This window comes from Epargyreus clarus, unplaced genomic scaffold (genome assembly GCF_041222505.1).
Source record: "Epargyreus clarus isolate Ecla_fem2 unplaced genomic scaffold, WU_Ecla_fem_2.2 ptg000017l, whole genome shotgun sequence".
Lineage (NCBI taxonomy): Eukaryota > Metazoa > Arthropoda > Insecta > Lepidoptera > Hesperiidae > Epargyreus > Epargyreus clarus.
Window position 1 is genome coordinate 13,566,090 of NW_027332225.1, and position 25,946 is coordinate 13,592,035.

The 25,946-nt window shown below is 35.0% G+C and overlaps 1 protein-coding gene across 5 annotated transcripts in view; it reads right to left on the bottom strand.

Annotated features, from left to right (window-relative positions):
• The window catches only part of LOC140749043 (uncharacterized), a 181,080-nt gene that overhangs the window by 129,051 nt on the left and 26,083 nt on the right, over positions 1-25,946 (bottom strand). For 3 of the 5 annotated variants that reach the window (XM_073082056.1, XM_073082053.1, XM_073082052.1), the window contains exon 1: positions 1,479-1,739. The exons of the other annotated variants lie outside the window; for them this stretch is intronic. The gene's annotated coding sequence lies outside the window, so the exon portion shown is untranslated. Of the gene's footprint in view, positions 1-1,478; positions 1,740-25,946 lie in introns of those variants that run through there. 5 annotated transcript variants of the gene reach the window in all.

A 25,946-nucleotide genomic window follows, 5' to 3' on the forward strand; every position in this document is an offset into this window, starting at 1 on the left:
TGTTATGCCGAGTTTATTTGTTAGAAAATTAAATTTTCTTATGCATAATTTATGCTAAATATAACTATTCATAGCATAACCATGGTATAAGTATATTTTTATTTGTAAGGCCGGAAGCGTTTATATATCTGCGGCGCCTCGGTGCAATTTTTTATTATTCTTTACCCAAGCTACAAACAGGCTAAGAGTTGACAACAAATATTAATTGAATGTGTAAGATCTCTGTGATACATCTTTACAATATTATCTCTACTCGGTTTCTACTACAATACTTATTTTATAATAAGCTTTAGAATCATGTAATCAGATTACATTTTCTTTAAAATCGCAAAATCTACTACTATAAAAATAAGCTTTACGCACACTATGTTTATAACAAAAATCTCATACAAACATTAATATGTGAGCTTATAATATAGATTTTTTAACAAAAACATTGCACGTTGAATTTCTGTACTCCATAGAACTGTATATATGAAAATATATGAAATCTGCACTACAATCACAGCCGTTGTCAAACTAAGCCATATTATTACACTTAGTATAGAAATTTTACGTTTTATTAAAATATTACTGTTTTTGTATTTGGTTACATATTTGCCCATACATTTTCAATTAGCGCCCCTGGCGGTCTGTATCAGAATGTATGGGAAATACGCAAACAAATACAGGGTACAGTATAATCGCTAACTCTTATCGCTTGAATCGTAAACTCCCGCAGTCATCAACATTTCAGCGGAGGGCGGCTGCGTACGCACCTCAACTTGATTTATCGGTATTTTGATCTTGAAATTGTCTAGTCGTAGCTTATTTTAAATGTTCGAGAGCATTGACGAAATTACAGGTTTGTTTCCGTTTAACACCCTTGATAAGTAAAATAGAAAGATACTTCACCTTGAAATTGAATGAAGCCACAAAAGGATTTTATAATTTATTGTTCGAATTCTTAACATAAAAAAACATTTTTAGAGAAAATTTATGTATAAATAACTAATACTACGTAATTTAAGTAATAAATAAATAAGTATTTCAAACATTTTGGGGACATTTTACCATACGTGGTCAAACTTTATTTAAGCAATAATTTCAATTTTTAAAACTATTTACTTTTTTGGTTAGGGGTGGTCAATCTATGTATTTTACTCATCTAAGTTTAACACTAACCTTTTTAACTTAGTTCATTTTTTACTCGTGTTTAGTATATTTTTAAAATAATTAATTTCAAAATATATGTAAGTGTTATAAACTGTTTTGCATCCACTCAAATTATTTGTTTCACTTTGCGTCTACTGTTGCACTCGCAAGTCTTGTACAAACACTTGTCAGCTCAAACACTTGAACTGTAGAGTTTACGCTTTGTATAATTTCGTAATCGTATTTCCGTGAAGTGAAATTTACACAAAATTTTCACTCTTCATTAAGACTAGAAATTTTCATTAAAACGTTAATTAAAAAAATATAATTAAGTAAAAACTCACCCGAAATCAATAATTCGCGAAATATGTCCATATCGTCAACTTGAGCACATAAACAAAACACTTTCACTCACACCCACTAAAAATCACAAGCACAAAAAATCACTAACGTTTCTACTAATATTAAACCAACAAAATTAATAGTTATTAGTCAAGTTACTTCGTTTCTAATTTAAAAATCGATCCGAAATTTAAAAATCGATCGTTTCTATATCGATCGTTTGGTGCGTGCGCGTGCGCAACAGCGTGTTGACAGTGCGCGCGTGCGGGTTGCACTGGTCGCTTCGCGTTGCTATTGAACTTGGGCTAGAGCTTTCGCAATCAATTGTTTTACGAGCCCGCCACCCGATAATGCTGACGATAAAAGTACCGCAAGCATTATTAATACACGGTATGAGATCGTTATGGGGAGTGAGAAGTCATTTGGTGGGATTAAGGGAGTTTATGTGTCTAAGTATAACCGAAAATAACCTATACTAACCTCATATAAATATTGGTTCACCAATAAATGATAGTGTATTTATTAAAGAGACACAAATGCCTAATTCTAAAAATTTAATAAACGAATGTGTTAATTACATGCATTTAAAATAAGTAATATTGTTGAAGAACGTAATAGTTATCGAGATATAACTCGTGTTTCCAAATGTTATGTTAATTTTTACCTCATTAATTTGTGTTATGCTTAAAACCTAATGTAATAATAACGGCTTCGTAGTTTATGAAAATAGTTACCCATCCACGGCACCTCCGCTTCTTTAAATAATGATGACGTATGAGAAATTATCGCTAATTGACAACAAATAAAACATTGCGAAGAAAGTCTACTCAAACCGTTGTAAAATTGAAATTGAATATACATCTTTATTCTTTTCATGACTTCAAGCTACATGCATCATGCAGCGCAAACACATGCAGATTTTTTGATGACACTAACATTTTTTTTATAATCTCCTATATTATAAAAATCTTTATGTGTAGCAGAGGACTATGCGGTCCACCAGATGTTAAGTGGCTTCTGCTGCTTTTGACATCTGTAATCAACCCTAGACAGGATTAAATTCCTAGCTGAGGTCGGCCACAGATGCGCCGCTATCCCTGAGGACTAAGCTGGAACGCAAAGCATGTCTCTCTTTCTACACCCTTCAAACCGCAACACAGCAGCGCTAAATACTGCTGTTATTATGCTGAAATAAGAGTGGCGGTGGTGCCACTGGAGTCGTTCCACAAAGGCCACAAAGGGTTCTACCATCTTCGTACATACAAGTATACATTGATTGACCAATTTTTACTTTGTTGGTGATAATGTCTGTAACATACCTAAACATACCCCATTACCATCCTTTCCACAATGATTCATTAACTCCAAAAGGCATAACGAGAAAATTACACGGCTGAGTGCATCTTAAAATCTTTGAAGCGCATAATTTGCATCGTAAATGGCAATACACTTTTTAACTACCTAAGCATTGTTTAACCGCTTTAGTACCTGGCTTATTGTCCTTCATTTCATTGTCTTTGCTACTCAAAATCTATTAAAACTAACCTTATTCGAAGAGCGAACGGTCGTTAATCATATATCTTCGAATATGATCCTCAAAAACTTTGTTTACTGAAGTTCGATTATTGTTTTGGCGTCTTCTTCTGTCCGGAGTGTGTCGCTTGACTGACATTCAATTCAAAAGTTATTCATATGCTAATCGGTAAAGTTTTGCAATTACCTTTCGTAAGAACTTACAAAAAATGACTTTGTTTCGTTTAAATTTCTTTAGGTGCACATTTAGATGTATACATTGGAAGAATATCAGAATAGAATATGTAATTTTAATTAACATTATTAATTCATCTAATTTCATATCGTAGATTTCATAATCAAACTATTTTCCCACTTATGAGCACGATATAAGAAGAACGGTTGAGCTGTCTGCTTAGACGTCTTCTTCACCATCATCTTCCTTCATCAAAAGAAGCTGTTTAAGCAGTCAGCTACTTCTTCTTTTGGAAGTCAAGTTGGGTTTTGACTATTAAAGTTATGAAAGACAGATAATGCAGCTTTCGACACAATATTTTCTTTTACCGTTAAATCAAACGACAAATGTTAGGCGTCTCACAATATTTTATAACATATAATGCAAGCGATAATTTCTAAGTAACATGTTCTTTAGTTAAAGGTGTACCTATCCTTGATTCCAAAATTCAAACTGGTATAGACTTATAAATAAATTGCCATAGTTCACGCAATATTATTTTATACATCATTTCCTTTTAGTCTCTTTCTAAGATTACACCAAATTAAATATCTATTAAGAGTTCACAAAATTGCGTTTGAAGTATTAAATATTTCAGAACAGTCCCATAATATTCCAACTGTTTATTTGAAATCTACAACAAAAAGTAATTTTGATACATGTATGAATAAACTACATAAATGGATACAATAAAATACTTATTGAGCTGATGATACTCTACTGATGATCAAATATCATCCGCCTCTTCAGTTGATTTCCCTAGCGAACCCATACGAGACTTAGCAAAAGGCAAGTATTTTTAACATCGTGCCTACTTAACGGTTTCGATTTTTGGTTCAAGTTTACAGGAGAAGCGTTTAGTACATCATTAACCAATCAAAGTAAATATTTAGATCGGGATCTATCTCAATTGATCTAAGTCAAGATTTAAGTCTTAAGTAAGACTTGAACAATTGTAAGGCTTAAATTCTACTTATGTTTATATATTCTCAATTGGAGAGTGAACCTTTCCGTTGTACTTCATCTCTAAGATAAGTAAGTATTTTATCTTCTTATTTTTAAAGTGTTATTTTAATTAGTTACCCAACAAGGGGCCTTTTATTTTCTGATAGCACTTCAAATTTCTGCATTTTTTCTTGCATATTTTTTAAACCAACCATTTTTTGCTCTATTAACCTTCCTTACTCTAAGAACTTTTAAAATCATAACATTATTGTTACGGCTGTAATTACCATGTCTCGTCAAAAAATATTTGTGACTTTACAATCTCTCGCTTCATCTCTAAACTTGGTCCGTACCGTATCATATCGACTCAATTTTAATACCTAGTTGATGAATTTGACACAATCGCGTATGGATTCTACTGGCATGAATAATTCATATTACGACATGTTCGTACGTGTGTCATGACCCAAAACTGATCAGGCTGTATACATGTAGGTCATAGCAAAGCAACTATTAGGGGTTTTAGTAGGGTTGTCACTTGCGAGTTATAAATTTTAAAAAGAATAAATTTATTTTAAGAATGACTATTTTCATTTTCCTCATCTGAAAAGACTATAGGCTCACAATGGAGAGAATCATCTTTCATTGATTATGGTGCGGTCTGAAGTAGCTCCAGCTTCACATGTTCCATTAGGTTAAGTTTATCATTGTAAATAACTTTTTTTTTTTAAAAGATGTGTGTTATGGAGTTTCTTTCCGCCTTTTCTCCATAACAAAACACCTTCCGAAGTAGTGGTAGATATTTTGACATTCAAAAAGAGTTCTATAAAGTATCTACGTATATTGAACAAAATATTTTTGATTTGATTTACATTCCGTACGATTCTTTAGGATTTACCACATTAATTAAAGACCTATGCACAAGATCAAAATAATAAGGAGTTCTACATTACCAATCGCTTCTGAATCCTAAATCCTACCTCTAAATATATTGTACCATTAACCTCATTTAAGAACTTTTCAAGTAAAATCCAAAGGCCTCTTACAATAGTTGAGATAAAACAACTAATAAAATGATAATATAACTAATAAAATGATGTAATATAGATAATTCGGAAGAAATAAACCGGCGCATCTGTGGCCAACCTCAGGTAGGAATTTAATCTTAGGTTGATTAGAGATGTTCATGGGCGGCGGTAGCTCCTTACCATCAGGTTGACTACATGCTCGTCTGCTACTCCTATATTATAAAAACCGTAATAAAAATGAACTTATGAATAATTCGGAAGAAATGTATAATATATAGGCCAATATTTAAGCACACATAAAACCTTTCCAAGACTTCCTTATAGTATAAACAGAAAAGCGAGGCTCAGTGCGCAATCTGATACATCCGGCTCTTCTATAAATAGATATCATTTTCACAATTTAATCCCAGGTTGGCAACTCGTCGACAGTAATCGAAAGTTGATAAACATATTCCTGATTGAACTGTATCTTGGTGTGAATATTATGATTGAATTATATTGAATGTTGATTTCAAAATTCAACTCCCTGTAATTCCAATATATTATCTTTTACAGATCGAAACTAAAGACGCATCTAAGTGAATAAAGTGGTCCAGTATAATTGCAGATAAGAAGTAAAATCGAAATAAGTAAATAAATAATAATAATAAATAAATAATAGTTTATTGTCCAATAAAATCGTAGGTACATACAGACTTATGTATTACAGTACGCAGATAGTGCAGTATACAGATAATTATGACATTAATACTAAAATACATTTATAGTAATGAAAATACAAATAAATTTAGATTAAATCTGTAATGAAGACAAAAATTTAATGGTTGGACTAATCCAATAGAATTCGTAGGCATAGCTTTTTACGGGATCTAAGTATTTGACTCTAAGGTTTAACTTGTATTATTATGGTATTTTCTTCAAAGTTACTTTATGTACGTTTATCATTATCTCTCTTGATATTCTCTTCTTTGTGTAAGTGTTTTTATTTTCTTTGCAATACTTTTTCCCCGTTGGCACGAATAAAGATCTTTCATACTTAACCACCAAGTCTACATAACTTAAATTGAATGAATTTGTTTAATCATCTGAAAATCCATTCAGTGGCACGATATTACCTTAAATCAACAAAATTATCAACATTTTGAATCTCTCTGGACATCTCGACTTCTTCTGCTATTGCTGTTCTCAGAAATCTCACCACGTCAATGCTCATGGATACAGGGGTATTTACGAAACGGTTTCCGATAGCCTGTTTAAGTTTATAAATACGATTGTCGGTGTTTCGATACGATGTTCTTTCATATCCGATTCATTGTGGTCTTGCTTTGAATAGCTCACGTCTGAGGATTGTTTTTTCACACGTTCACACGGTATAATAGCGGGTGAAGAACTAATAGCGGGCAAGTGATGGTATTAAATAAAAGGCATGAATTTAGATGAGGAGATTTTGATCTTAGGCCAAGCGGATACCTAAAAGGTGAATTAAGACATCTATTGTAGATACGTGTTTTTGTACATGTCTTAGTATGATACCGGCGTCACTATCATATAGGGAATCTAAGATTATATTATGTTTTGAATAAGTTTGGCCTCTAAAAGTTTGGTCTCTTTTCAGCGACTTGATTTTTGACCAGAAATAAATCTAACTAGAAAACCTACGTCCCTCTCGGTTTGGATTTTTATATTCTTGTATTTGTGTTAAAATGTCTATATTACTAATACTTATAATATATTCTATAATATGTAGTAAGGAAACTTTTTACATTTTTGGATTATCTTTCGTTCCTGTTATTATATTTAATATTATTTATATTTTTAGTTTGTGACAGCCCTGAACATTTCCATAGAGATCTGTCGCGATAGCCCGTAATGCATTGGTACAGGAACAGCGGTACGCACAATGCCGCCCAATCGCGAGAAATGTTCGCTACTTGTACACTACTCGTACACTTCTGGGTACAATATTGTATATCTGTATATAAAAAATAGACTTCCGTATGTTTGTATCCGCACAACTTGAAATGTAGTTTGTGGAGGGATTTGACTTTTTTTTACAGAACTTTGTGTTTCTATGTAACGAAGTTTTTACGTAGGTACTATTTTATTTATTCCGATTATATGGAAAATCTCATTCTTATATTAAACTGGAAAGCGTGGGTTTAGCTAGTACATAAAACATTTCTGAATATGAACTGCATCTTTGAAGGTTATTGTCGCTATGAGTAAATAATTTTCCATCTAACAATTTGTATGACAAATTCAAATCTCATTCATTCAAAATTGATTCATATAGAATACTTTTTGAAAGTCAACAAACTACCACCGCTTCGGAAGGTATTTCGCTATGGAGAAGACGCAACAAAACGTTTGTACAAAAAATAGGTAACGTAAAATAATACGTAGTCTATTTGCAGTAATATATGTTATGCTTATATTTTAGGAAGGTAACACATAAGCAAGAATACATTAAACATAATAAAAGGATGATGGTTCATGTGACGAAGAACCTGAACGACAATCAGCGACCATCGGCGACAGTCGTTGATGATAGGCGGCCACAAACAATGTATTACCATGTCGCTCGTGTATTAGCATCCTTTGTTTAAAGACATGACAAACAAAGAATAAACAGACTTCAGTTTCCGAAGCTTTAAAATTAATAGCTACATCGTAGTTCCGACCCGGCTGACAGTTACACATGTTGACGTGACTGTTATTTTTTATTCAATCTTACACGACTTTAAGCGGTAGAAATTGTGTTGTTACTGCGTCACCATCGCTATTCCTGTCTTCTTACAGCTATTCGTGTTGCTTCGACTCTAGAGTTACCACCGCCACACTTATTACTACCTCATAGGTACATAAAGTTTGAGCGCTGTGTTGTGCATACTTAGACTTAACGATAAGACAGTCAGACGGCTCTATGGAAAACAGTATATGTTGCCCATGGACAGTTGAAACGTAAGGGACTGCCTGACTGGGTAGTTGTGGTAGCTCGTGTATTGGGCAGACAAAACGAGCCATATCACAACGCATTAAGGAACATATCAGCGCAGTCAAAAATAATGACCCTAAGAAATCTGCGGTAGCCGAACACATCCTCAGTTCAGGTTGTAACCACTGGATTGAATTACACAAACCTCAGGTGATCTCCACTGAGCGTCATTACTTTCCTCGTTTAGTAAGAGAAGCAATAGAGATCAAGAAACATCCTAGGAACTTCAATAGAGAAGATGGTTTTAAGTTAGCCCAAACGTGGAATCCAGTGGTTAGTTTATGCAAGTCACAAATAGTGCAAAGTACGGTGCGTAAGGATATTGTCAGTGTTGTGTGTCGTGATATGAAACCTAGAAGAAAAAAACGAACTAGACGTAGGGTAGATAGATTAATCTACCACTAGTACTTGTCAACGGTTTCTCCCCTCCACCTCAGTTTCGCCGTGACCACGATCCATGCAACTGGGTCGAAATATCGGCAATAAAAACGCATATCGTGAGTACCCGTTACATAATAAAATATCTCAATTCCGCGATAATTTTAGTCTAAAATCATGTAAGGGACTGCCAATGCATCGCCGACTTTGAAAGAGAGATTTTTTGCAGCTTTTTTGAAAGCACCATATAAGAGCGTTCCGGCAATACTTTAATAAGAAGTTCATTCCACATGTCGCATGTTCGTGGCAAAAGGACCGCCACGAGCCAGTTGGTGTATATTTAATCTCATCCTGGAGCGATGGAGTGCGAAGGAGGGAGGGTGACGTAGGCCTTTGTTTTGGCAGGTGTGGTAATGGTTATGTACTTAACAAGGCGCTGCAACTTAGACCTCAAGGTAATAAGACGTTAAGTAAGTTCAATAGTAAACCTACGTACCTAAGTATCAATGGTATCAAGTAGTTTCCAAGAAGTTCTGAAAGTGGTCGAACCCTTCGCGGTCCGACTCCGATAGTACCACGCTAGAACTATTTCTGCCTAATAACAGCAGTGTTAAACGCTGCTGTGTTCCATTCGTGTTCTTGTAGTAAGACATACTTATCCGAGGTGATCCAAGGGGTCCTCGAGTTCGTTAGGGTAGCAACACATCTGTGGTATTATGTACAAAATATTATAAAAAATAGAAGCAACGCGTATAAAACAAATAATAGCGAAATAAATTAATTCCGTAACACGAGTAGTGTGAACTTGTCCTTTGCGTTGCATAGTTGCAGTTGCAATTTCATCATCGTTTTCGCGTATTTATACACCAATCCCGAGATTAAAATAAACAGCTGTTGTGTTTTCATAACTTTGAAATTTTGAGTTCAATGACTGTGCCGTCGCGCGCAATAATATAATATGTAATAAAGTATGCAGGGGTGTGAAACATTATGTGCAATGGACACATTTTTGTAGTTAAACCTAAGACCGATAACAGAGGGACTGTGTGTTACGGACACGGTTACGTTACAATAATAATTATTATAGATTTATAGATATGATACGATACGATATAATATAAGTGCTCGTATACCAATAATTTTGTAATATTTGTTGTTTTGTTATAGTTTCACTTTTTACGCATGTACACATTGATGCACACTCTTTTTTAATTACATAAAAGTGAATGTTATTTGTGTTTTTTTTTTATTTTTATTTAATAGTAATATTAATTCGGCAATTACTAAAGTAAATACTTATAGCTTTAGAGCGTAGAACTAAAGGAAGACGAAGTAGTTAAGTCATAATTTTAACCGCGAAATTTCTAGCAAATATAACTTATACACTAACTTATTAGTACACGTATTAATACCCTATTTTGAACCTGTTTGTCAAGCCAAACTTGGTGTTACGAGTAACAAGAATTTGCTCCATTATGATATAGGAATGCAAAATTAGAAATGACTTAATAATATTTGCTCCAAATACATCTACAATGTAAGCAATACGTGCGGAAGTCTCCAAGTTTACTAGTTACATTTATATACCTACTTAAAACTTACATAATATATAGCACGCGTACATTCCACTAGCCTTGTCATCGGCGTCAACCCATTACTGTCCCACTGCTGAGCACGGGTCTCCTCTCAGAATGAGAAGGATTAGGCCATAGTCTACCAAGCTGGCCAAGTGCGTATTGGTAGACCTCTTTGAGATTTTTTTAAGATCTCTCAGTTATGCAGATTTTCTCACGATATTTCCTTCTCCATTTAAGCGAGTGATTAATTTCTTATTTATTTATTTATTGCAAAATATACACACAACATATAAGCAATATGTGATGCCCTGAGAGGGCGTCGCAAAATACTAGAGGTAGCAGCATTAATTTACATTACGTTACATTTCCATGATAAATGTGGCACAACATACAATTACTGTTCACTTTTAAAATGAATCATACAAGTCAAAAATTCGTCATTCTATTGACTTGTCTAATTGATTAGTAGTAATAACTTCAAAAAATAGGAGTCTGAGATTTGAACCTCGGATCCCCCGATCGACAGGCCGGTCCAACCACTAAGCTATCACTGCTTTTTTAATATACATACCCACTTACAGCTTGCATAATCTACATCACGCGTAAACTCCACTAGCCTAGTAGCGACTGTTAATTAGCGAACATTTCTCGGCAGTAAAACTTCGCATAAAAACGTACCAATTGTTTCCGACGCCTGGAAGTGCCGCCGCGGCTGATTTAGAAGTCGTTATTCCAGTAATATGTGCTATTGTTTGTGTAAGCGATCCTTCTTACAATAACATTGAGTGTTTAGCTAGCAAGATCAGCTAGCGAATTTAACCAATGTTTTCATATTGAACTTGAGTGAAGCCGGAAATCGGCACTTATAATAAATAACCGGCTCTAGGAACTCGTTAGAGTAATGCCTATTTTTAGAGCTAGATACCTATATATATAGTATATAGCACTAACTTAGTGCTAAGATGAGGTAAGAAGTCAGTAGGTACCTTACGAAGTACGTTATGTTTAAGTACGTTAAATTATGCAATTTGCCCTGTAATACCTCATTCTGAACCTCTTCATTGAACTGTGTTTTTATACGGACATTTTTGCCGCGAACATGCAAGATATGGAATGAAGTTCCTCACAAGATATTACCAGAGCGCTATGAAATGGCGCTCCTCAAAAAAGTTGCCACAAGAACTCTCTTCCAAAGTCGGCTATGGTTTATTTTATTTGACGACACTTTAGGTGTTGCAAATGTTCATCGGCGATGGTTTCTACTTACTATCAGGTAGCCCGTTTGTTATAGATATGATAGAATACAACAAAGCTATCTTAAAAGACACAAGCAAAGATAAAGAATAGGCAGGCGTTACGAGCGTCGAAGCGGATTTTAGCAAGCGGTTTTATTAAGCTAACTAAGTTTCGTATTAGTTCTTTCTCAAATATCAGGATATTATTAAACATTATAGGTATGTGTCTCTTTTATAACAAATATTTTATTTATACATCATATATGATCACAATTATCCCGGACACAAGTGACAGTAGATGTCCCTGTTTATGATTTCGATGCTCACTTTAGGTATGCAAATGCATTTTTGGCTCTGTGCATTCCGTCACGCTCTTCATCTGTGGCAATGAAATAAACGTATGGACGTGGCCTCGACCAATCATTACCATATTGGCGACGAGTAAAAAGGTGAGCTCTTTTAAGGACTGAAAATGAGTGTAGTGTGTTAGGTCAGTGTTTCTCAAAGTGACATACATGTACCCCTTGGAGTACGCCAGCTAGGTTTACGGAGTAAGCAACACAAAAGTTTACACAATGGTGGCTACGAGTTTTTTAAAATGATTTGTTTTTATACAAAATGATATAATCCAACACGCCATTTGAATCGAGGCAATATTCGATAAGTGCCGTAATTTAAGTATCCATTCTAAGGGTCTCTTGTGTCCAATCTTGGGGTAAGTTCTGGACAAGCTCGCCTATCAAATTTATTACTAATTAATGTGATAGGCGAGCTATATTTACTTCACTATATTTTTTAGAAAATTAAAACAGTATGTAATGTTATTTTTGTCTACAGTTTTGTCAAATACTTTCGCCATTGTCTACAATTATTTGAATTATAGACATTTAGACATATAGACAATTAGTCGAATTGTACATGAAGCTATAAGTTTGAGAAACAGTGTTAGGCAAATGAAGTCAGGAGATGTGGTTCCAAGAAATCCTTTAAACGGAGTATCCATATGAGTGTGAGACTTTGTGAGTTCCATTTCTTTACACAAATACGAACCGTGATTTGCATGTTAATCGGAGGAAGTTGAACTAATTATGGTGAGTTCATTATTCACTTGGTTTTACTTACTTTTAAGTGATTTGTATAGCTTTTGTCCAGAACAAAAGGTTCTTGAAGTTCAACGAATTAATAGAATGGTTCAGCAGGTTGTTGGCCAGTGGACAGCATGCCATAACAATGACGTATTTACAGAATTTATTTGCTAGTTAGTATATAGTGTGTAGTAATCACGTCAGCTAAGTTATAGTATTCCAGTCTTCATGGATCTTTAAGCTTAAGCTAAAACCAGAGGACCACTGTAAATCCCGCGTCTCACGTCACAGTAAATACGTTTAGTTATAGGTATACATTAATAAATATATATTAATCTGCAAAGTATATATAATATGGACGTCTGTATTTAATTATACTTTTGTATCTTTGTTGATATTGCCTGAATCCAATTATTATTATTTCAACATGGTGGTTAACGGTATATTTAGAACTCCTTTAACTACTATCCTTACTACCCTTTTCTACGTGCTCTACGTGCTATTTACTGACCTACTTCAGTTTAAAAGAAACAAAAAAAAAACAAGTAACTACATTTAAGGCACAGTTTTATTTGTACTTCCCTTTTCTACGTGCTCTAAGAGCTATTTACTGACCTACTTCAGTTTAAAAGAAACAAAAAACAAGTAACTACATTTAACGCACAGTTTCATTTGTCGGAACACACTATTGTTAAGTGAATCGATCGGTAAATTCGACGATTTGTCACAAAATAATTTATGTGTGACCACCGAGTGAGATCAAAGTGGCCGCCTTCGGGGAACGGTATCAAAAGATTTGGGCCCTGAATACGGGAATAGGTAAAAATAATGTAAGGCTACTTGCACACGTGGTACAATTTAGATTGAATGTTGCGCAATTTTTTGTTTGTAAATTAGATAAATAATAATAAACGCTTTCTACAGAAATAAACGCTTTCTACACTCACAGCCCCACACTAGGATTCCCTGTGTCGTGGGTGCCATGGACACACACATAGACAAATACACAAACACCCAGACCCAGGAACAGAAATCTAAATTCATCATTTAGATATTTGTCTGGCCGGGGATCGAACCCGGGACCCTTTGCGCGTCAGACTGGTTTGGTGATCGCTCCGCCACGCGGGTCGTCATTAGATATCTGAAATGTGCTTTTTTTCTATTTACAATATAGGAGTAGCATACGAGCTCGTAGTTTATCTAATGGTAAGTAGCCACTGCCGCACATGGACGTCTGTGGTAAACCCCAGATAAGATTAGATTCTGGCCTGTAGTCGATTACACGCGCCGCTACCCCTGAGGTCTAAGCTGGAAAGCTTCGAAAAAGTATTTCCCCCTTACCAGACCCATCAAACCAGAATAAATATTGTGTATTAGGCAGAAATATGTGTGGCGGTGGTGCTGTCAGCGAACCACAGAGGCTTCTACCACCTTCAAATAGTTACAATTTATTATTTTTTTCACGATACATTTGTTCCAATTACTTACCAAAATTATAGTATTTTTGAACTTTTGAACTAAAATGAAAAAAGTTAAACCGTCGATTTACGGCCGTTTCCACACTTTCCATAAATTTATGTGACGTTTTTATTATGACATTAATATTATTGAAATAGTGATAAAATGTCAAATGTGATAAAATATTTGCTATTTATGCAGGACGGGTAATGACTCCTATGTATATAGATAAATCATTACACAAAATACGAAATTCTGGTAACCGACCATACATTAAAATTTACATAAAATTAACAATTTTGTTAGTAAAGATGATTGAATATTGTTTATTTTATTAAGTTCGCCAATGATTGTAACCTTGTAAAATTACAGTTATTATTAATTGAATTCAGTTAATAATTAATTAATTAATTATAAGTTAATAATTAATTAATTATTAACAAATATAAATTTTTATTACCTTACCTAGCTATAATGAAAACCATAAATGTACCTACGACCACTTGATATTTTTGCATACGTAAAAGTTCTCGTGTGTAACCCGCCTTCCGTACGTGACTACAGACCAAAGCTTACTGTTGTAGCGTGTGTAACTTTCCTTTTTTATTTATCGTCGGATTTGTATTGGATTGATTTAAGCACAATTAGGAGAATGTCTTCGGTGGAGATTACTTCGGAATGTTTTGTGGTAGAGCCCTTTGCCTAGAGGATTAGTCGCTATTCTTGCTCGAAATGTTCGAGATGTTTTGTTGATAAGATGTTTATCTTACTGTGCAGTTTATGTGTGCTCGAAATAGAGTAAAATTAGTGTTACAAATACGCAAAGGGCCCAAATTAAGTGGTTCTTAAATTAGTACTGCTTAAGTGAAATTCTCTTCGGTCACTGTTTCAGAAATTTACGAACTAAAATGGGGTTTAATGGTTTGGTATGCAAATAAGTGTTTTCGTATAAATATGGTTTTTATTTATTAAAAGTAGCAAAAGCGCATGAATTTAGAATTATGTTAGTGGTTATTGCTTCAAGGACATCTGTACCTTCCCTTAGTATGAGTTTTTACGTTTGCTCAAAAACGTTTAAAGTTTACGAATTCGTTCATACAGCGCCGCCGTGGACCGTATCGGGACTAAAATTTCGCATTATGAGCTTTAAAATTGTAACTAAATTTAATTTTACAAATATAAATAAAATGCATTTATTTTTATATGTTTAATTTAAATTTGGTAGCGTTACAGTTCCCTTTTTGGAACTTATTTATCGGAATTTTATTCCAATAAGGTCCACGGCGGCGTTGTGTAAGCGAATTCGTCAACGATGAACGTTTTCGAGCAAACGTAAAAACTCATACTAAGGGTATCGTAATCAACCTTAAATAGGATTGGGAATTGATGCCTCACTGTGGTGGGAATTAAGTCTCCTATGTATGTATGTATGTATGTATGTATGTGTGTATATATGTATGTATGTATAATATGTTTCCTAAGTGTCTCCTTTACGACACCCTTCTAGAACACAGCAGCGTTATATTGTTGCTATAAAGATGTCCATGGGTACTTACTATCAGGTGGACTGCATGCTTGTTTGCTTTTCCAAAATTATTAAAAACAAAAGAAAACATTAATATTAAATCATATTAATATTACTATGCTGGAACCCTTTGTCATTCGACTCGGGCGCCACCACCGTCACACCTTTTTCTGCCTCATAACAGCTGCGTTAAACGCTGTTGTGTTCTGGTTTGAAGGGTGTGGTAAGGGACACATACTTTTCCGAGGCGTTCCAGCTTAGTCCTCAGGGGTAGCGGCGCATCCGTGGCCGACCTCAGGTAGGAATATCTAATCCTTTGAGGGTTGATTAAAGATGTCCATGGGCGGCAGTAGCCAATTACCATCAAGTAACATGCTAATTTGCTACTTCTATATAATTACAGAAAAGAAAAAAATACAAACAAACATTTATGTTAAATCATATTAATATAATGTCGTTTAACAATGTAGAGTCGTACGGAACCCAAACGATTTAAACAAAAAGTGAAAGCCGCCAAGTTAAACAGGCACAATTGGAGCCATTAGGGGCCGCAAATTATAAAGTGTTGCACGCGATCCGCCGCCGGACCACACCGACACAATAGAGCCTTTCGAATGTAGAGCGATGTAGACTTCTCAGATAGCACATCTATGGTATGAGCGTAAGTGTTATAAATGTCTGACTTATATTTGAAGAAAAGTAAAAAAAATAATTAAAAATGTAAAATTTAAATATTGGGAGGAACGCTATTATACCCTTTCAAAACGCAGTGGATTCCGGTTTTGAAAGTTTTATTTTTATTTTATATAAGAGTATCAGAAGAGCATGTAGTCCACCTAACGTTAAGTAGCTACTTCGACCCATGGACAACGTAATCAACCCCAGATCCCCACCTGAGGTCGGCCATAGATGCGTCGCTACTACTGGAATGCCTCGGAAAAGTAAATCTCCCGTACCACACCCTTCAAACAAGACCACTGTAGCCCTTAAATCTGCTGATATTAGAGAGAAACATAATATGATGTGGGTTAACTTGTAAATTTGCGTGTGGCCATACACACAAAGCATAGAAATGACAACAGTACTTACGCACTCAAATTATTGGTTAAGTTCTACTACCCACACTGAACCAGTTTCTAGGACTCCTCAATAAATAAAAATAGTTAAGCTAGACAAACACAACTTTGTGTGCTACTAACCTCGTGATATGAAACTGGGATTACTATAGCAATATCTGTACAGATAAATAAAACTGAAATGTCTGTCTGTATTTTCAAAATGACTACTATTTTCTAAGCTCATAAGGATATTAGCACCAAGATACTACTTTTTGCGTGTCAATTGGTACTTGTTTATCTTAGAAACCTCTGATCCAGTTTGAATTAGACTTGTATTCAATGATAGCGGTTTTCACAAAAAGTGAAATGATCAACAAATTCTCTTAAAAATATACCGGGGTCTTAAAGTACTTAGACGCCATATCACCGTAACTTCAAAAGTTTATTTTCACGAATCAGTAATTTTTAGTTTTTCATTCTTAACTTAACTTGAACCTAAACCAATTTGATGAAAGTTTCGCTTCATGATAGTCTTCATTAAGAGTAAAATATACTTTTATCCCGAAAACACTTAGGGTTTCTGTGTAAAAATTGAAAAACCATTCCTAGCAGCAAAACCAGGCGCCAACGGTTATACCCATACAACAATTTAGAGATACTTATCATAGCAATTTGATGCTAGTATTTCGAGATTTCGGGTTATTGGATCTATGCCACGGACTTAGGTTTTAGGAGATTATCTGAAACTGTTATCTGACTAGTATATCACATTATAAGCTACAATATTGAGGGTAAAGATGTTATTGTGATTGTATAAAGGTCGATGTGCTTCCAGAATTACTGCTTACGTCAAAAGATTATATTACTTTACATAATATTATTATGAAGACGCTTTTGTTCGAATATTAGGCCGAATTATCGCTTGTATGCAGTGTGTAATTTAAATAAACAACTTTGTATAGGCGGATTTAATTTTAAGTGTTACCATGGAGTTATCGACCGCAATTTGGACTGAATTATCGGCCCTACATGGAGTTTATGATTTTTGGCCCCTGAGAGCTAAGTTGGGGGCATAATAACCCTTCACCCTTGGGACTCCCAATCCACCGATACATATTAGTAGCGTAATAGTAAAGCAGCTTCGGATTACAGAAATCAGTGTGACAATGATGCCGCTTTAAGAAAATAAACTAAACTAAACATATAGAAGCAGAAACGGAGCTTGTACCTCTAATAACTTCAAAGAGAACTAAATAAGGACGTAGACAGTAATTTAAAAAAAAAGGTTATCGGTGCTGCTATAGGAAATGTATAAAGAATTCTTCCACTTTAAAATATTGGTATCTATACTAATAGGTAGAATCACTAAAAATGTAGTATCTAATAGGAAAATCATAAGGTATTTGGTTTCGGTGTAGCGCGCTCGTGTGACGCGGCTACTCGGCTGAATGGGCTTCAACGAGCTTCAACGAGCTCAACTGGGCTTCATGAGCTCAATTGTGCTCCGTTGGGCTCCATTCCTGATGCGATTATTGTTCTCCATTCTGATAAATTTGCGTACAGTGTTGCAATTTACTGAGTTGTGTGGTCTTTCAGATAATTTGATATTGTAAGCATGATGGTATTGGCTTAGACAATATCTAATGGCTTACATACTGACTTTGAATATTTTAGTATCTGTGTGATTTACCTAATTTGTAAGATACTTTACTTCGACTTCGTCTATAAATTGAAGAGTTAGGGATAGAATTTCTAATTAAAGGATTTTTCAATATTTTGAAGTTTTCCCATATTTTTCTATATTTAACAATTTTAATTTATTTTATATTATACTATATCGAATCTACTTTAACTAGCTTCTAATCAAATAGCTCAAATAGCTGTTAGCTTTACTATACTAAACTAAGAGCTTTTTCAAGAATTTTCGTATTTTAATTAAAAAAAAAAAAAAAAAACTGATTATTTTTTTAAGGTTTCGGAGCCATACCTCAATTTTAACGTTATTCGCCTTTTAAACCTTATTACAGAATTTTCAAATATTTACTGTTGATGTTCATCTACGTTATGCAACGGATTGTGCAAAATCGTAAGCTTCCAAATCGGTCTAGATTTAAACCAAGTTCTTAGTCTAGAGTTTTATTAAGTAGATATAGACTTATTCGACACCGACATAGACTTGTAAGTCTGGTTCGATTTATGAAAACAAAGGCTCAGCGCCAGATTTACAGCGAGCGATAGCGCTGTCGCGACACCGAGGTGCGAAGTGCCCTAATTACTGCTTAGTTAGCGCTTTCGTTGCGACACTTTTGTGTATTGGGTGCGTTTATAGAGTTACTGAGTATCAAATATCTAAAGGGTAGTATAAAAGTATAAAATGTGGGATAAAAGGTTTCATTCAAGGCCTTTTCTACATTAAAAATTATTAAAAATGCCTATTTCATACCTATATTATATTGTTATTGTGTAAATAATAATATTCCGCCTATTGCAATAGTCATTATTGCAGTATATTAACGAAGACTAAAATTATGTCATATGTGTGAATAAATAAAATTAATTAATTAAATAAAAGGATTTCTAATACAAAAATCATCACAGTATTATTAAAGTTAAAGTCGCTTTTATTTTACTACACTCAATGGCAAGTTAAAATCAAAATTTCTTATAAGCATTTTAAATAAACCATTTCATAGACCTACCTATCCAAAATACTCAACTCCTTCACAAAAAACATAAACTGTCTTAAATAATTCAATTACAAATTTAACACTCTGTAAAACCATCGTCTCTATGACCGCACCCAAACACCAAACGTTTTAAACAGTACGCAAGCTTTGAGTAATTAATGCGAACTTTGATAGTTTATTGTCTCGGGATATAAAGTGCCCGTTGGAGCGGTTCCTGTCGTCTGTCTGTCTGCTCGCGTGTCTGTTACTAATGATAGGTTACGCAATTTGATAGTTGGCTGTTAGCATGACATGATTATGTTGCATGATTCAAATTATTTCACATAATTCACAACTAAGTATGATTTGTGGCACAAATACGCCTGTCTGTTATTATTCCGTGACTTAATAATATTAATATTATAGTCCTTTTCATTTTATTACGACAAATTAATACCAAAAAATTCCTGAAGCAATCACTTGACTACATCAGAAAAATATGTCTATCTACCAAAAAAAATCAATTTTTCCATAAAAATCAAAAACTGTCTTAAATAATTTACTTTAAAACTAATTGCTCTTTAAATTATAAAATCAGCGTCTTTATAACCGGACCCGTACACGAAACGTTTTAAACAGTACGTAAGCTTTGAGTAATTAATGCGAACTTTGATAGTTTATTGTCTCGGGATATAAAGTGCCCGTTGGAGCGGTTTCTGTCGTCTGTCTGTCTGCTCGCGTGTCTGTCACTAATTATAGGTTACGCAATTTGATAGTTGGCTGTTAGCATGATATGTTATGTTGCATGATTCCAAATTATTTCACGTAATTTACAGCTAAGTTCCCATGATATATAACACAGATAAATGTATAGGTCTTTGTTTCCTCATAAGATATACATGGTCACTTAAAATGAGATACTTAAAATATTTTACAAAATAAAACTGTGTCGTGAATATTATATAATTTAATTGTATTGTATGTGTGTGTCTATTAATTTGTATGTGCATGTAATTTACTGTTATGTGTGTATGTTTTTATTGTATCTTTTCTATTTTCTTCTACATCGTGCATTCTTTATTTATTATATATTGCTTTAGAAGTTTTTTGATTTTTCTAAAGGTTTAGTGTTTGTTATGTACCTATGTCTATGTACTCACATAAGTTACATAAGAGACATAAGTTACCTTCCTATGCCAACATTATCTACAGAAGCATAAACCTTAGTCACCACATAAATCCTCCTAAACCGAATCGCAAGCTGACCTTTCAAAATGCACCTGACCTCGTTCAATCCCGTATTAAGTGGGAATTCAATAATTTTGCATAAGCTTGTATCGATATCGGTAAGCAGCTTAGACACCGTTAGTCGGCCGATAGGTGTGAAAACGACGCTCTTAAATTAGCTAAGTGGCTTTATCGAGTTGGTCTAATGCTGCGACAAATGGCACCCTATTATGGGAGCCGTCTGACACACGGATGCCACGGATGTGGGAATAATTCGCCAAAATATAAGCGGCTTCTTTACTACTAAGAAATAGTAATTTAAATAGTTGCTTATGTTTTCGATTAGATATTATTTCTCTTCCAAACAGACCCAGGAGAGTATCAGTGGAAGATGCCTCCCCAAAAAACGGCATCACTATGGAAAAAATCAACGCATAGTTTAAAATTATATTTTTGTTATTATACAAATCCATTGAACTTTTGTGATAGTATTTTGGGTACATTTAAGAACATTGCTAAAAACCGTAAAATTTAGCAAAATCGAGATCCCCTTCCTAAGTCCTAAATCCGTTCACAATAAGTACAAAAGATATAGATTTTTGGAAGGATTTATATTTTCGCTCTGGTTAGATTGTTGGTGACATTGTTCGTCTATAGTATTTACGATACATATTATTATACCATGATGGGATTGCTGGATCACGAGGTCGTCTATTCAACACAAATAAAATAATATAAAACACGTATAATCACATGTTTTAAATTATTTACATTTAAATATAATCTTTTTCAAATTATGAAGGACTTATTTATAATTCCGTCGGTCTTTCTGTCCGTGTGTCCCCGCATATTTGCATCCAACAACTATAAGGTCACATTTACGTATACGCGCTCCTATTATTGGCGAGCGCCGGCGGGATATTTAGGAAGTGCATGCTTCCTACATACATATACTTGTGAAATCATGGTTCATGACACTATGCATAAGCTGGATAAGTCTTCCCGATGTCTTAGTTTGTTTAGAAATGGGATATCGTTGGAAATAGGGAATTAAAGTTTAAGCGTTCTGGCAAATAAATAATTATATTTTGAATTTAAATTGAAGCGCTTCGTGCGTTAGGTATTTATTTCTGTCTATCCGTGACGAGTTTTTTTTTATTATTATATAGGAGTAGCAGACGAGCATGCAGTCGACCGGTGGTAAGTGGCTACTGCCGCCCATGGACATCTCTAATCAACCTGAGATAGGATTAGATATACTACCTAAGGTCGGTCACAGATGCGCTGCTACCCCTGAGGACTTAGCTGGAACGCCTCGGAAAAGTATGTCTCCCTTACCACACAGCAGCGCCTATCACTGCTGTTATTAGGTAGAAATAGGTGCGGCGGTGGTGCCACCGGAGTTTAACCACAAAGTGCTCTACCACCTTCACCGACCGTCAAGGCGGAGCGGTCACCAAGCCGGCCTGACGGTGTCAAAGAATTATGTAAATAACGATAAATTCATTATTGATTTTCATTATAAGTCTGGTTGTTTGTATTTTCGTCTTTGTGCCATTGCAGCTACGACACAAGAAAAAACATAATGATTGTCACTACGGCAAGCGATATAGACTATATTTAAAATAATTATAGTTCAAAAAACTAAAAAACACGCTTTTATGATAAAATCAACTAAAAAGTAGAAAATAATTTTCAATCTAAGAATCAATTAAGGAACAGTAAATAGTATAATTGTGGAAAAAGTGTGGGGTGCTTTTCGAACCTGATAAATGGAGCACCCCACACTTTTTCCACAATTATACTATTTACTGTTCCTTAATTGATTCTTAGATTGAAAATTATTTTCTACTTTTTAGTTGATTTTATCATAAAAGCGTGTTTTTTAGTTTTTTGAACTATAATTATTTATTAATTTTTAGTATTTCTCGTTATAGCGACCACCATTATTAATCGTTTGTAAAAAAATCAAGTGTCTATCTATTACGATTTAAGAGATAAAGCCCAACGACAGACGAACAGACCGCAGAGGGTTTCGTTTTAACCTTTGAGTACGGAATCCTAAAAATCATTCTACAAGAGGGCATTATAGATATGTTTCAGAACATTTGAGTTATAGGGAAATAACATTATTATTTTCTAAACTAAAAATCACGATATATAAATTACGCCTATTGAAACTAAATAGCAATAATTATTATTTGCAATCTAAAGTTGCGATGAACTTTGCTGAAGGTGCTTGAAAAATCTCGCCTCGAAAATCGTTAATCCTGAGGATGTTGATAAGGACAATGGTACAAAACTATTAATGTTTAAAATATTGAATTGTCATCGGTCCTTAATAAGTATGCCAAATTTCGAGTTAATCCGACGTTTTGAAGGGGGTTAAAATCATGTTCAAAGATTCCGTTACATACTAACATACCAACATACCAACATACATACGTCTGAAGCTAATAAAAGCGTGTTAATTAGAACGTTGTTATTCGACTGTAGCGCCACCACACATTTTACAATAATTTTAATTCAAATTCAATATCAAATTCAAATTCAATTGCATTCTTTATACTTTTTTATAAAATTAAGCACACACGTCATAATTGTTTTTTTATAATATAGGAGTAGCAGACGATCATGCAGTCCACCTGATGGTAAGTGGCTACTGCCGCCCATGGACATCCGTAATGAACCCCAGATAGGATTAGATATTCCTACCTGAGGTCGGCCACAGATGCGCCACTACCCCTGAGGACTAAGCTGGAACGCCTCGGAAAAGTCTGTCTCCCTTACCACACCCTTCAAAACGGAACACAGTAGCGCCTATCACTGCTGTTATTAGGTAGAAATAGGTGTGGCGGTGGTGCCACCGGAGTTGAACCACAAAAGGTTCTACCACCTTCAACTAGACAAAAATAAACTAGACAAGCGGAACTACGAGAAAACGTAGGCTAGTGTCACCCAAATAACGCATGTCGCGTACACAAATTTTGCATCATTATTCAGTGTCGGACACGAACAGGACACGTGTCCCAGAGAGCGCAGCCCAGATGCCGTGGTGCGGACAGCTGGACACGGTACGGGAATGTAGGAAGTCTAGTTCTAACGGCTTATCAGATTTACCTGCTTGTTTAAGAATATTGTGCCAATATTCTATCTATTCTATATTTCAATAAACTCGGACTCTCGATTGTTGTTCGAAACCCAGGTACCTATCTCTATTTTTTTAAATATAATGCATTATCTATATTAATTATCACTTGCTTGAACGGTTCAAATAACACATCGGGAAAATTATACCATCTAAAGTCTACCATTTCGCATTTAACCAGCGAGGTGGACTATTAAATTAAAATAAATCATGGCCGTATCTCAGACTATAAATACGTAAATACACACGTTAATACACACAAAATTACAATACATATTAGGCATCTCAATAAAATGACTAGTAATCATAGGTCTATCTTAGTCTACGAATAAATACACACAAAATATTATACACACATTAGGCATTTCAGTTACATGATTAATAAGGCCATCCTAACCTGTAGTCACGTAGCTACTTTTTTTTATAATATCGAAGTAGCAGACGAGCATGCAGTACACCTGATAGTAAGTGGCTACTACCGCCCATGGACATCTGTATCAACTCCAGATATTACTACCTGAGCTCGGCCACAGATGCGCCGCTACCCCTGAGCATTAAGCTGGAAAGCCTCGGAAAAGTCTGTCTCCCTTACCACACCCTTCAAACCGGAACTCAGCGGCGCCTAACACTGCTGTTATTAGGTAGAAATAGGTGTGGCGGTGGTGCCGCCGGAGTCGACCCACAAAGGGTTCTGCTACTTGGTATTCGACTAATATATTGCACGATAATGTGTAATTATCCTCATTTTTATTAAGACAAGGAAACAAGAAAGTATTCCTCTCCTTAATTCTTTGAAAAATATTAAAAATAAAACGTGTAGCCGTACCTCAGATATGAGTAAATAGATACATAATTACAACACACATTAGGCATCTCAATAACATGATTAGTAACGGCATTCTAACATTTTAGCAGCACCTGTAGTCACGAGCTACTTGGTAACCGACTAATATATTGCACGATAATGTGTATTTGACCACGTATTTTTAAATATTTACCGTCATATTTATATAGACAACGAAACACAAGAGTATTCCTTTCTTTAGTTCTTTTAAGATATTTAAAATAAAACGTGTAGCCGTATTTAAGATATGAGTAAATAGACACAAAATTACAACACACATTAGGCATCCCAATAACATGATTAGTAACGCCATTCTAACATTTTAGCAGCACGTGTAGTCACGAGCTACTTGGTAACCGACTAATACATTGCACGATAATATGTATTTGACCACGTATTTTTAAATATCATATTTATATAGACAACGAAACACAAGAGTATTCCTCTCTTTAGTTATTTTAAGATATTTAAAATAAAACTTGTAGCCGTATCTCAGACATGAGTAAATAGATACATAATTACAACACACATTAGGCATCTCAATAACATGATTAGTAACGCCATTCTAACATTTTACCACCACCTGTAGTCACGAGCTACTTGGTAACCGACTAATATATTGCACGATTGTTATACATTAATACCATTTGAATAAATTTGATATTAACTTCAAATTGAATGGACTAGAATTCGATTAGGAATAAATGCTGTGGACATTTTATCTTGTTAGTCTAATGCTGACTGGAACGTGTTTTCAAAGTAGATTATATAAAGAACTATTCCTGACAAATATATAATATACATCCTGAAACCATTCCTAAATAGGTACAAACGTTTTGTTAAAAGAAATTATCGAATCTCGTAAGTCAATAGGATCAAAGAAAGTTAATTATTCCTTATTAAATATATTAAAGATTTTTACAGGCTAATTCTATAAATAAAGAATATTTAAAAATAAATGTAGTGTTTATACCATTAATAATCTGTGTTGTTTCCTGATTTGAACTTGATATGAAGGTTCTAAAGTACGAGTCCGCGTCGAGCGTCGCCGACTGTCACAGACTGTCACCCGTCAGCCAGTGCTTGTTGTTAGTGCTAGCGACAGTCCGCGACCGTCGGTGACAGTCATCAGCGCGAGTGTCGCGTATGTTACAAAGTCTTCCGGGGGTTGTTGTGACCGAGTTTAGATCTTACTCGACTTATTTTTAATAGGGAGAGTGATGTTCGCCTCATTGTAAAAGGTCACCGTGCCTTTATTTTGTTTACGAGGGGGAAACCTTCAAAAGGTACCCAGTGCCGTGGGGTTATGTGGGATTCTTACCGCACGAAAACCCCCCCGGTGGCCGTCCTTAGCGTTGCCAAGAGGACTCCGGGATCTCCTACGGAACGCAACCGGAGTCCTCTGAACGCGTCGCCCCTTCGGGCTCCTCCTAGGTGAGCTTCAGTACTACAGTTCACTGTCTGGTGTTTACGACGGTATGTGACCACACATACCGCCGTCCTTCCCGGAGTTGGTTGCTGGACGGCTCGACCTCCCACTCTTGCCGTCCGCAA